We start from the raw sequence: 12,193 nt of genomic DNA, 5'->3' as shown, positions 1-12,193 counted from the left end.
ATTTTGGGTTAGCCATGGTTGCACCATCATGCCTGTAATCCCAAAACTTTGGGAGATGGTGGGGAGAGGACTGCTTGAGCCCATGAGTTCAAGACCAGCCTGGACAACATAGTGGGACTCTATCTCTACAAAAAAATCAAAAAATTAGCTGGGTGTGGTGGCACAAACCTGTAGTCTAGCTACTCAGGAGGCTGAGGTGGGAGGATGGTTTGAGCCCAGGAGTTTGAGGCTGCAGTGAGCCATGAACACACCCCACTCCAGCCTGGGTAACAGAACAAGACTCTGTCTAAAAAAAAAAAAGGAAGGTACCACATTAGTTATATGTGTTATGTTAAAAAGAAATATTTGTGCTTTACTTATGAATTAATGATTAAGCAAACTGTAGGTATATCCATACAATGAGATATGACTCCGCAATAAAAACGAATGAACTGATGCATTCAACCACATGGATTATTCTCAAATGCATTATCCTAAGTGAAAGAAGCCAGACTCAAAAGCCTACACACTGTATGATACCACTCATAAGACAGTCTGGAAAAGACAAAACTATTAGGACAGAAAGTGAATCATTGGTTGCCAAGGGCTGGTTAGAGAGGTTGACTACAGAGGCATGAGGAAACTTTTTTCATATGGATGTAACTCTTCTGTATCTTGATTGTGGTGGTGGTTACACTACTGTATACATTTGTTAAAACTGGTAGAATGCACTAAAAAGGGCGAATTTTACTCCATGTAAATTATACCTAAAAACAAATGTATCTAATCCCATCAAATTCATGGGTTCATTTCTACATAGTTACAGACCATTTTTTAAGTTTAATGTTTATCTTTCCCCTGCACCAACGTTCTCTTATAAACCAATTACTTGATCTGAAGCATTAAGGAATTTAGGATTGTTTCGTGTAATAGGGTGGATTTCAATCTCGTCTCTCACTGTCTCAGACTATAGACAAACTCCCCAGCTAAATGTTGGGACCCTCCACAGTCTTGTCACATTTGCCACAACTTTAATTTCCTTTTTTAAAAATCTTTAAAAAATTTTTTTTAATTCTATAGGTTTTTTGGGAACAGGTGGGATTTGGTTACATAAGTAAGTTCTTTAGTGGTGATTTGTGAGATTTTGACCCATCAGTCGAGCAGTATACACTGAACCCAGTTTGTAGTCTTTTATCCCTCACCCCCTTCCCACCCTTTCCCTCTGAATCTCCAAAGTTCTTTGTGTCTTTCTTATGCCTTTGCATCCTCATAGCTTAGCTCCTACTTATGAGCGAGAACATACAATGTTTGGTTTTCCATTCTTGAGTTACTTCACTTAGAATAATAGTCTCCAATCTCACCCAGGTCACTGTGAATGCCATTAAGTCATTCCTTTTTATAGCTGAGTAGTATTCCATCGTGTATGTATACCACAATTTCTTTATCCACTCATTGATCGATGGGCATTTGGGTGCCACAACCTTAATTTCTATAATCCCCTTGCATCATCCTTCTTCTTAGACAGAGCTGGTCTCCTCACTGCCTCTAGCACTCATACTTTTTTCATATAGTCACCCTGTCCAGAAATGCATTCCTTCTCCCTTTCTTCTTCCTCCTCCTCATCTCACTTCTATCACCAATAAATACTCACGAAATGAGCACTGTCCTATATGCAAAGGAAACAAAGATTAAACTAGCTGGATGCAGTGGCTCATGCCTGTAATCCCAGCACTTTGGGAGGCTGAGGTGGGTGGATCACCTGAGGTCAGGAGTTCGAGACCAGCCTGGCCAACATAGTGAAACCCCCGTCTCTACTAAAAAATACAAAAAAAATTAGCCAGGCATGGTAGAGGGCACCTGTAGTCCCAGCTACTTGGGAGGCTGAGGCAGGAGAATCACTTGAACCCAGAAGGCGGAGGTTGCCGTGAGCCAAGATCACGCCACTGCACTCCAGCCTGTGCAACAGAGAGAGATTCCGTTTAAAAAAAAAAGAAAGAAAAGAAAAGAAAAGAAAAAAATTAAACTAGACATGAACCTTGTCCCCAAAGAGCTTCCAGGAAATAGGACTTATAACAGCATGTTAAAAGTTGTTTTGACAATATTATTTTGACAATATTATTTGTGAATTTTATTTTCTTTTATCTCATTGGGGCTATCTAATTTTGGACATTGAATACCTGTTTGGTAATAAGAGGGGAAGGCAGAGATTAAGGATTAATAAATGGTTTGGACTAGAGGTTGTCAGACTTTTGGAAGTGACAACTAGACATTAGGATATCAAAAATCAGAAATTGCCAGTATCAGAAAGGAACTGGTGGGTGGAGATACCTTGTGGAATCTCATTACAAATGGCAGATACATCCATCTTAATCTATGTTGATGCTCTCATTCACAGTAAGAATCAGGATGAATATCACATTGACTTATTGGATAGCACAGGGAAATTTTACTCTTGGAGAAGCCTAATTAATTGCAATGAGCAGATTCTGGGAGGAAAAATACAACCTATCTCAGGAAGGCTCCTGTGTGTTTTATTTCAAATCCTGCTTAGTTCTGTTTTCATTCTCTGACTAAGTCAGAAGGATCTTTTGGCTAAGGGAAAAGTGTTCTTTTTTTTTCTTGCACAATTTTCACTAACACGTAAGGAGACATTCTACTTGTTTATTACAAACGACTTACTTGGTTTATTATTCCAACAATAGCAAATTAACATTGTCCAGAAAAACCTTTAATACTAGCTGATTTTTAATAAGACATATTGTGATACATAATACTGGAAATAATTTTTAAAGTAAAGAACAATACAAATGAGACATAAAAATATCCTGTAATCCCACTATCCAGACATAACTATTAATATTTTGAAGTATGACTTCCTAGTCTTTTGTTTATCTACATATTATATATAATAGCTGGGATCATACCATATATTCAGTTTTGGTATTCTTCTTTCAATTAATGTAATATAAAAATATCCCCATGATATCAAGAATTCTTCAAAAAACTGGATTTTTAATATGGTAGCTATAGTATATCATCATACTTATTGACATCTTTTTCTTTTTTCTTTTTCTTTCTTTCTTTCTTTATTATTATTATTTTTTTTTGAGACAGAGTCTTGCTCTGTTGCCCAGGCTGGAATGCAGTGGCGCGATCTTGGCTCACTACAACCTCCGCCTCCCGGGTCCAAGTGATTCTCCTGCCTCAGCCTCCCGAGTAGCCGGGACTACAGGCACGTGCCACCGCGCCCGGCTAATTTTTTGTATTTTTAGTAGAGAGGGGTTTTTTTACCGTGTTAGCCAGGATGGTCTCGATCTCCTGACCTCGTGATCCACCCGCCTCAGCCTCCCAGAGTGCTGGGATTACAGGCGTGAGCCACCGCACCCGGCCAACATCTCTTTCTAACTTTTCACTAGAATTAATATCTTTATACAATTATTAGCTATGTTCCTGATTATTTTCGTAGAAAAGACTGCTTTATGTTTGATCCTAGAGTATAAATCAAAGGGCGTACATTTTTTAAGGCTCCTAATACATATTGCTAAATCGCCTTCCTTGAGAGTGGTAATTATTTCTCCTGAGAACATTATAGTATGCCTGCTTTCTTAACAACTATGCCACATATTAGAGTATTTGTGTTAAAAACATATGCATTTGTCAAATGTGGGACCATCTGGGCATCAACAGGAATAATGCTTGCAATGGATTAAAATACATCAAATATAAAAATCTATGAATTCCTAATGAAACACAAAACATCACTGCTCACCTTTGAAGGTTGCCAGGACACTAATTTGTTATTCTAAATATATATTTTAAAGAGATTGATCACATATTTGTTCTTTCTTTCCTGTTTGAACTGTATTTCAAGCTAACTAAATAGATGATGAGAAAATCCCAGCTAATAGGTATATGAGTAACAATAAAACTTATACCATCACTATTTTGCAGTCCTCATGAAACAATGGATGGAGACAATGATCATCAATAGATGTCCAAACTCTCAATGAAAGGTTGTTGGGGAACTTTATAATAGGGGATTCCAACTGACATTACCTGTACCCACAAATCAATCTTAATATCATGATAAGTAGGACAGCTAGGCACGTGCTTCAGGATTTGATTAATATAGCATCATAGAGTATCACTTATTATATTGCCAAAAATAGAACTGGGATTTAATCAAATCAAATCTAATCTAGATCTTACTACTAGTTTATAGGAAATGCAAGGAATAGCAACAAGTTAGACAGTACTGGAGGAAGCAATTAGCGCAAACCAAAATGGGAAATTCTACAGGCCAAGTGATAATTTTTTTAAATAAATAAATACATTGTGTTTGTTGGAAGGGGTGAGGGGTATAATCAAACAATTGGTTAAGGAGAGTTCTATATAGAAAAAACATCTGCTTTTAAAAAATGGAGAAAGAAAAACTGGATAATAAAATCTTATTTATTACCTATTTGAAATCTAATAGTATTCAACGAATATCATATACAAACTCTTTTTTGGTGGTAGATTATTCTGTATATGAGCGGGTTTGCTTCTGTCAAAATTTAAAACATTTTCTTTATGTTTCTGATTTTCCAAGAGGAACATATTTCAGTTTGCTCTTTTCATGTAAAGCATTAGGAAGAAGTCTTCTGAGCTAGCCAAGATACTACGTTTGAAATTGCAAGGTCAATTCAGGCACTCTGGGTAGTAACCATCAGGTGGCGCTGCTTTACAGCTTTTCTAAACCCAACATGAAACACTTCAGACTTTGAAATAAGCAAGGAGGTAAGAGCAGCCACAGGAAACTGATACAGTCACCAAATACTTAAGCTCAATGCTATGGCTTTCCTAGGTGATATTACAAAATTACTTGTATTTCTATGTTCATCCTACCTGTTGTCATCCCTCAGTACTTAGAGATTTTAAGCAGAAACGTGTTTTAACTATTCTACTAAGAACCAAAATATCAATTTTGAACTTTCAAGAGAATATTTCTGTCATAGGGGTCCTAAAGACTTTACAGAACTTTCCGTTTTCCTTTTGAAACCAATGCAAGCCCACTGGGCTGTGCCAGGGTCCACACTCCCTCACTTTGCTGATTCCTGCATTCCCATCTGTCGAAAAACCGTTGTGAGCTAACCTGAGCTCCCATACCTCAGCTACCACTCTCCTGGGTTAAAACGCAAGAACAGTGAATCACAACCTGGCCCTCTGGGCGTTTACCACTTGGTTACTCCTGAACAAATTAGAGAACAAGTAAGAACTAAAACTGAAGGGCACTGCATAGGGGTGATAGGCATGGCCAGGTGAGACCAGAGGGCCGGAAGGACTTTGTGGAAGAGAGGACACCTGAATTAAGTCTTAAAGAAATGGGTTGATTTGAATACATACCAAAAGTAAGAAAATCTGGGGAACATCAGCAAATGTGTGCATAAACTGCGAACTCAAAGCCTGTAAGCAGACAACAGAAAAAAGCAGGCAATCTAGATGTAAGACAGTAAAGAATGGGGAGGACTGTGGCAAACAACCGAGCTTTTGCTTGGCCTAAACGGCATTTATGCCATTTTTCTTTTGAGACAGAGTCTGTCACCCAGGCTGGAGTGCAGTGGCGCAATCTCAGTTCAGTGCAACCTCCGCCTCCTGGGTTCAAGTGATTTTTGTGCCTCATCCTCCAAAGTAACAGGGATTAGCTGGCTAATTTTTGTATTTTTAGTAGAGATGGGGTTTCACCATGTTGGCCAGGCTGGTCTTGAACTCCTGACCTCAGGTGATCCACCCGTCTCAGCCTCCCAAAGTGTTGGGATTACAGGCGTGAGCCACTGCGCCAGTGCCATTTCTTTTAACACTGTTCCAGTCCCTACCTCCCCACAAAGTGCCTGCCAGCTGGCTGCATGCTGGTTTGCAATCTCTGGAAGAGGCTGGCTACTTTCTTTAGATTTTTTGTTTCCCTTTGTTATCAATTTACCATGTCTAAGTGAAGCACCCAGAACGTGAATCCCCAAGAAGATAAATACAATGAGAGGATCTTTCTCCCTAGGTTTTATTCCTGGAATTTTTTAGAAACCCAGAACTAAAATTGGAATTAATAAATTTTTCTAATTATGAGATAGAAAAGCAGAAGTAACAAGAGTTTGAAATTTTAATGTCAGAGCTTTTTTGATGAATGTTCATAATTATAGCAAGGGAAAAAGTGATGAGTCAGTTGAGGGAACTTTATTATCATCAGACACAAGACTTTTGTCGTGTGTTGCTTGTGACGCTAACTCCATCTCTAGTTACTTAATGTTCCCAGATTCGTGACTATTTAGTCATTCAAAGATCAAACACTTCATTTTCCTTCCTTCTCTTTCCTCTTAGGTGTTTCAGCAGCAATTAAGTCATGCTGTGGAATGCTTAAGTGCAGTAACAAATGTCATGAAAACGGAACATACAGCTAATTTTACTTCTCATGAATAGAGTTCCTGTGGTTTCACTTCAAGACTAATGGAGGGGATGCATTCCATCCTTATTCTCTACTTTAAATCACTGAGATTAGCTTCAGGGATCCAACTTCCATTCAGCCTAAAGTTTTCAACATTGTGGGCTTATTCCATATAGTTCTGATCTATTGTTGATGCCCTAGGCCTCAGGAACTACTGGAATGAATTGTTATTTTTTATTCATTTTTAGAATTGCATTTTTAGGTCTGGGAGCAGTGGCTTACGCCTTAATCCCAGCACTTTGGGAGCCCGAGGCGGGTGGATCACCTAAGGTCAGGAGTTTGAGACCAGCCTGGCCAACATAGTAAAACCCCTGTGTCGACTAAAAATACAAAAAAATTAGTTAGGCATGATGGCGCATGCCTGTAGTCCCAGCTACTCGGGAAGCTGAGGCAGGAGAATGGCTTGGACCTGGGAGGTGGAGGTTGCAGTGAGCCGAGATCACACCATTGCACTCCAGCCTGGGTGACAGAGCGAGACTCTGTCAAAAAACAAACAAACAAACAAACAAACAAACAAAAAACCCTGCATTTTTAAGGGAAGGCTTTCCAACCATGATTAACTTCATTTTCTGTAGGTCCATGAAAGACCTCCTCCTCCTTCTCTACCTCCCTCTACAATATATGAGTATCCTCTCCACTTCCCTCTACAGTATGTGAGTATCCTACAAAACCTCCATGAAAAGCTAAAGAAATATACTTTGGGAGGAATAAGCAGGAGAGGGACTTCCTTTATTTCCCAATTACTATAATACTATTTGGCATCAGTTAGTAAACAGGGTTTGAAAAGGAAATGAGGATTTGGTAAAAGTGACTGAATTGTCCTACAGTTTATACAGAATCAGGAGGATCCTACGAATTTCCCACTGGGTTAAAAATATGACACAATCCAAGGAGACAGCATACCCAGGAGAGCTGTGTAGACGGTCATAAACACGGTTTCATCAGGCTGCACAGATGATGCCGCTCTTCCCTTCACTTCCCATCCTGTCGAAAAGGTTTTGTTATTTTGTGCTCATTTCAGAAGCTGATGTGTAAATGGTGTGTACGTCTGTTGCCATGACAGCCCAGCAGCAATTGGCCTGGGCTTCTTACCAGAGTACAAATGTGCTCTTGACACGATGCTTATCAGACTTTGCCAGACAATTTTCCCTCCTGGATTCACACAAAAGGTTTCGAAGACTCCTAACTGCATTTAGAGGAGAGACAGGCTGAAATTTCGCACTTGGCTCACATGAATGATGAAGCTCTAAAGCTCTGATCCCCTGCTGAAGTCATCGTGTTCTAGTCTATCATTTCAGTACACTGGGGGCAACTCTGTATAATTAAAGAGGACCAAGTATAAACGCAGCAAAAAAATCTTGCTGGTTAACGGAACTGGGCTTTTGTTGATATTTCATGTGACACATAACTATCTCTGCATTTAATAAAAGGTCACTGTGACTGCTTGTGTTCTTATTCCTATTTTGGCTTGTCAAATTTGTGTGTAGGTGCCGTACCAAGAGAAAAACAAAACCCAACAATGCGAACAAACTGGATGATCCCTCCGGCCCTTCTCACACACTCGTGGGCTCTGTTTTGTCCTTGTCCCTAGATGACCAAAAAATTTCAACTCATAATAATTTGTGGCATGTTACACACAACTTTCGATCATTTAGGGATGGACTGTCTCAATTTTGGAGCTCTTTGGTGCCTTCACTTCTCCTCCTTGTCCTTCCCACTACTGCTGTATCTGCCATTTTGCCAGCATCTCTTTCAGAGGGCAAATAGAGGAAGTGAAACACACATTGGTTAATTTGACACTTACTAGCACCCCTCCAAAGGCTTTTATTAGGACAATGGGAACTAGTGAAATGACTTGTGGGGATTATCTGTGGTTCATGCCAACCCTGTTTCCAGAATCATGTGCAATCTGTAGTTGGCTCTATTTCGAAATAACTTCTATTAGTTATCTCATTATTCCAATAAGGTAGCTCATGAAGTCAAATAAATACCAGCTGCTTCTTTAAAAAGAAATCTTTGTGTCTCTCAAAAAGTGAGAGCTGTTGAGATGTGAGGTAGAAAAGGCTACAGGATATTTCAAGGTGATTGTAGTTTTGTTTGGATCCTACTTACCAGTTGCAAGTTGACCCGTTGAAAGGAAAATTAACTACATTAGGATTCAGCCACAAATGTCAGCCGTGTCTTCAAGCAAGCGGTTTAAAGCTCACGGATTTCAGTTCCCTCATCTGTAAAATAAGAAAATTGGACAACATTAATTCTAAGGTCTGCTCCAGGCCTAAAATTCTGTTTCCTTCCGGGAATTCTGGAAAACCTAAGCCCCAACCTTGCTGATGCATTTTGATAAATTAGGGTTAAAAAATATTAGGGGTAGCCATAAGAGAGAATCATCCAAAAACCCAAAATCAACAGTGAAGCCCCTTCCAGTCCTAAATTTTTGGCCTGCTTCCCAAAACTTCCCTCTGCCTCCATCTCTTTACCTAACTCCTCACTCCATATTCTTTTAAAATAAAAAGGCAACGAAGAAACTGCAAGTGTCTGGCTTGAATTACTAGCTTCCTTAAATTCAGCGTGTCTATTGTAGAAAGGACTTTAACATGGGGTGGGAGACTGAACTACAGGAACTCCAAGCACCATTTCAACCCTCGCTTTCTGATTTGAAAATTTGATATTAATTATACAAAAGAGCCAGTGCAGGGAACCCCTATAGGCCCAGGTCACAAACTTGTTGTATATCAGCCCACAGATGTTTTGTTTGGCCCACACAAATGATTTACATTTCCTTTAAGTTTGGTTGTCAGCATTTAAAACATAAAGATTTTGCATAAAAAAAAATTCAGGTGTTCAGTGTCTATTTGTAAAACTGGCAGAGCTGATGAAGGTGGGCTTACCTCCCTACGGTGCCCTGATGCTCAAGGGGCTGCCCCTTCAGGAAAAGCAGGTGCTCCCCCTTCAGGCAGAGTAGGTGCTGCCCTCCCAGTATACCACAGTCCACACCCCACTATAGCCTCATTCATCCCCCGCACCCTACACTGTGCACAGGGGAGTTGCAGATGCTTGACTTACTGGCTACTCAAGGAACACCCACGGTCTTCAGACCACCACTGAAGAATCACTGTTCTGGGAAAAAAAAAAAAAATCACTGACCTTTCAGAAAATACATCCTGAGAATTATCCAATCAAAAGTTAGAGCTTCTTTTGGGAGATCCATGCTTATTTAATGTTGTTTTAAAAACAAAGAAAAGAAAAAAGCAAAACAGCAATCTGAACATCAATGTCAGCTGTTCGGTAGGTGGGATGCTATTTTTGCTTATTCTAATGAACACTCTGTGCCAGACAGCATTCTGCAGATGCTCACCTCTCTGGAAGAAAAAGGAAAAAAGACCCCAGAGATGGAGTGCTATTTAATCAGACCACTCTCTGATAAGAGAATAACTAGTGATCCTGGCCCCCCATCCCCTCCGTATGGATGCAGGGATTGTGCAATCTGTTTTTTTTTTTAAAACAACTTTGTTGAGATGTGATTCATATACCATAAAATTTGACCTTTCAAAACACACAGTGGTTTTTAGCATATTTGCCAAGTTGAGCAGCCATCATCACTATCTAATTGCAAAATGTTTTCACCACTGCAAAAGGAAACCCTGTCCCCATTAGCAGGCACTCCTCATTCCAATCTCCCCTTCCCCCAGCCATAGGCGAGCACTAATCTACTCTCTATCTCTATGGATTTGTATATTTTGGGTATTTTATATAAATGGGATCATCTGATCATAAGTAGCATTTTGTGTCTGATTTGTTTCAATTAGCGTAATGTTTTTAAAGTTAATTTATTTTGTAGCATGCATCAGTACTTTCATCCTTTTTATAGGCAAATTATATTCCATTGTATGGATAAACCACATCATGTTTATCCACTTTATTGGTGGACATTTAGGTTGTTTCTTTTTGGCTATTATAAAAAATGGCACTGTGAACATTTGTGGACAGGTCATTATGTGTATATATGTTTTCATTTTTCTTGGGTTTATACCTAGAACTGAAATTGCTGGATCATATGGTAATTCCATATTTAACTTCTGGAAGAACTGCCAAATTATTTTCCTCAGTGGCTGAATCTTTATATTCTCGTCAGCAGTATATGAGAGCTTCAATTTCTCCACATTCTCAAGAACATATGTTATTATATTATCTATCTTTTTTAGTTTAACCATCTTACCAGGATCTCATTATGGTTTTAATTTCTATTTCCTTGCTGACATATGAATCTGAGTATCTTTTCATGTGATTATTATCCATTTGCATATCTCCTTTGGAGAAATGTCTATTCAAACTGTTTGCCCATTAAAAAAATTTGGTTATTTGTCTTTTTATTGTTAGTTTTAAGAGTTCTCTATATATTCTGGACACAAGTCCCTTATCGGATACATGATTTGCAGATATTTTCTTCCGTTCTGTGGATTTTCTCCTCATTTTCTTAATAGTGTCTTTTGAAATACAAAAGTTTTTATTTTGATGATGTCCAATATTATCTATTTTGTATTTTGTCACTTATGCTTTTACTGTCATGTCTAAGAAATCATTACATAACGCCAGGTCACAAAGAATTACTCCTGCAGATTCCTCTAAGAGTTTTATAGTTTTAGTTTTGACATTTGGGTCTACAGTCCATGTTTAGCTAGTATTTATCTACGGTGTGAGACAGGGCCATGCAGTCCATTTTTAGTAGCTAAGAACTTGCTTCCTTTCACTTATGCTCCAGCCTGTGCTTTATTAAAGAACATAAAAATATAAGAATGTAATCCCAAGAAACAATAAGCTTTGCTTGGATTCCTGACGTAATACCATCCAATTCCCCTCACACATTATAGTGTAACACAGGCCAATTAGATAAAGTTTTCTTTTGTGGAAGAGCAGACTAAACTGTGGTTTGATGACTATGTGACATATTCTAGAGTTCAGATATCAGATCCAAAGTAATGTGGCAGTGATAACTGGAGCCCTGGCAATCCCCATGTCATCCCCAGTGTCTCACCAGAAGACTGGATCCTGGGAAACTGCTCCTCCCGGAGGCTTCCTTTAGATTACAATGCACACACATACATGCACACATTATAGACATGCGCACACATATATACCTACATGTACATATACATATGTGTATGTATATATAAACCCAATTCCTAATTTATAAAATTTATAAAATGTTAAAACTAGTAACCACCATTTCTGTTGGCATTCCTAGCCTCCCTCCACTGCCTCATTGCCAAATTCTTCTTTTCCAATGAGTCATTGTAAAAAAAAATTTTTTTTCATAGATTCTGTAGATGAAAAAGTGAAGAACAGGATGAAGTAACATGGGAAGATATCTGAAGGCAGAAGATAGAAGAGACAGACTCAAGCAGGGTCCCGACTAGAGAGAAAAACCTTTCCCAACCGCCCAGGCAGAGAAGCCATTCTTTATCTGTGTCACTATGCTACTTGCACACACTTCTACTGTAGCATGCATGGGGATCGTTTGTTGGCAGTGGTGTCTTGCCCTATAACCTATATGCTCCTCAAAGGCAAGAAGTCTATCTTATTTATTTTTGTATCTCATCCTGTCTAGGGTCCCTTATAGCACCAGAGACCTAGCAAGCACTAAAAAAAAATGCTGGCTTAATAAACGTTTACGGAGTGGAAGTGGAAGGAAATCTTCTTTTCTTTCCTGCTTGCCCGAATAATATAGGATCTATAGCACAG

Source organism: Nomascus leucogenys, chromosome 8, assembly GCF_006542625.1.
Source record: "Nomascus leucogenys isolate Asia chromosome 8, Asia_NLE_v1, whole genome shotgun sequence".
Lineage (NCBI taxonomy): Eukaryota > Metazoa > Chordata > Mammalia > Primates > Hylobatidae > Nomascus > Nomascus leucogenys.
The sequence above is the reverse complement of the archived record's forward strand: the minus strand, read 5'-3'. Positions refer to the sequence as shown.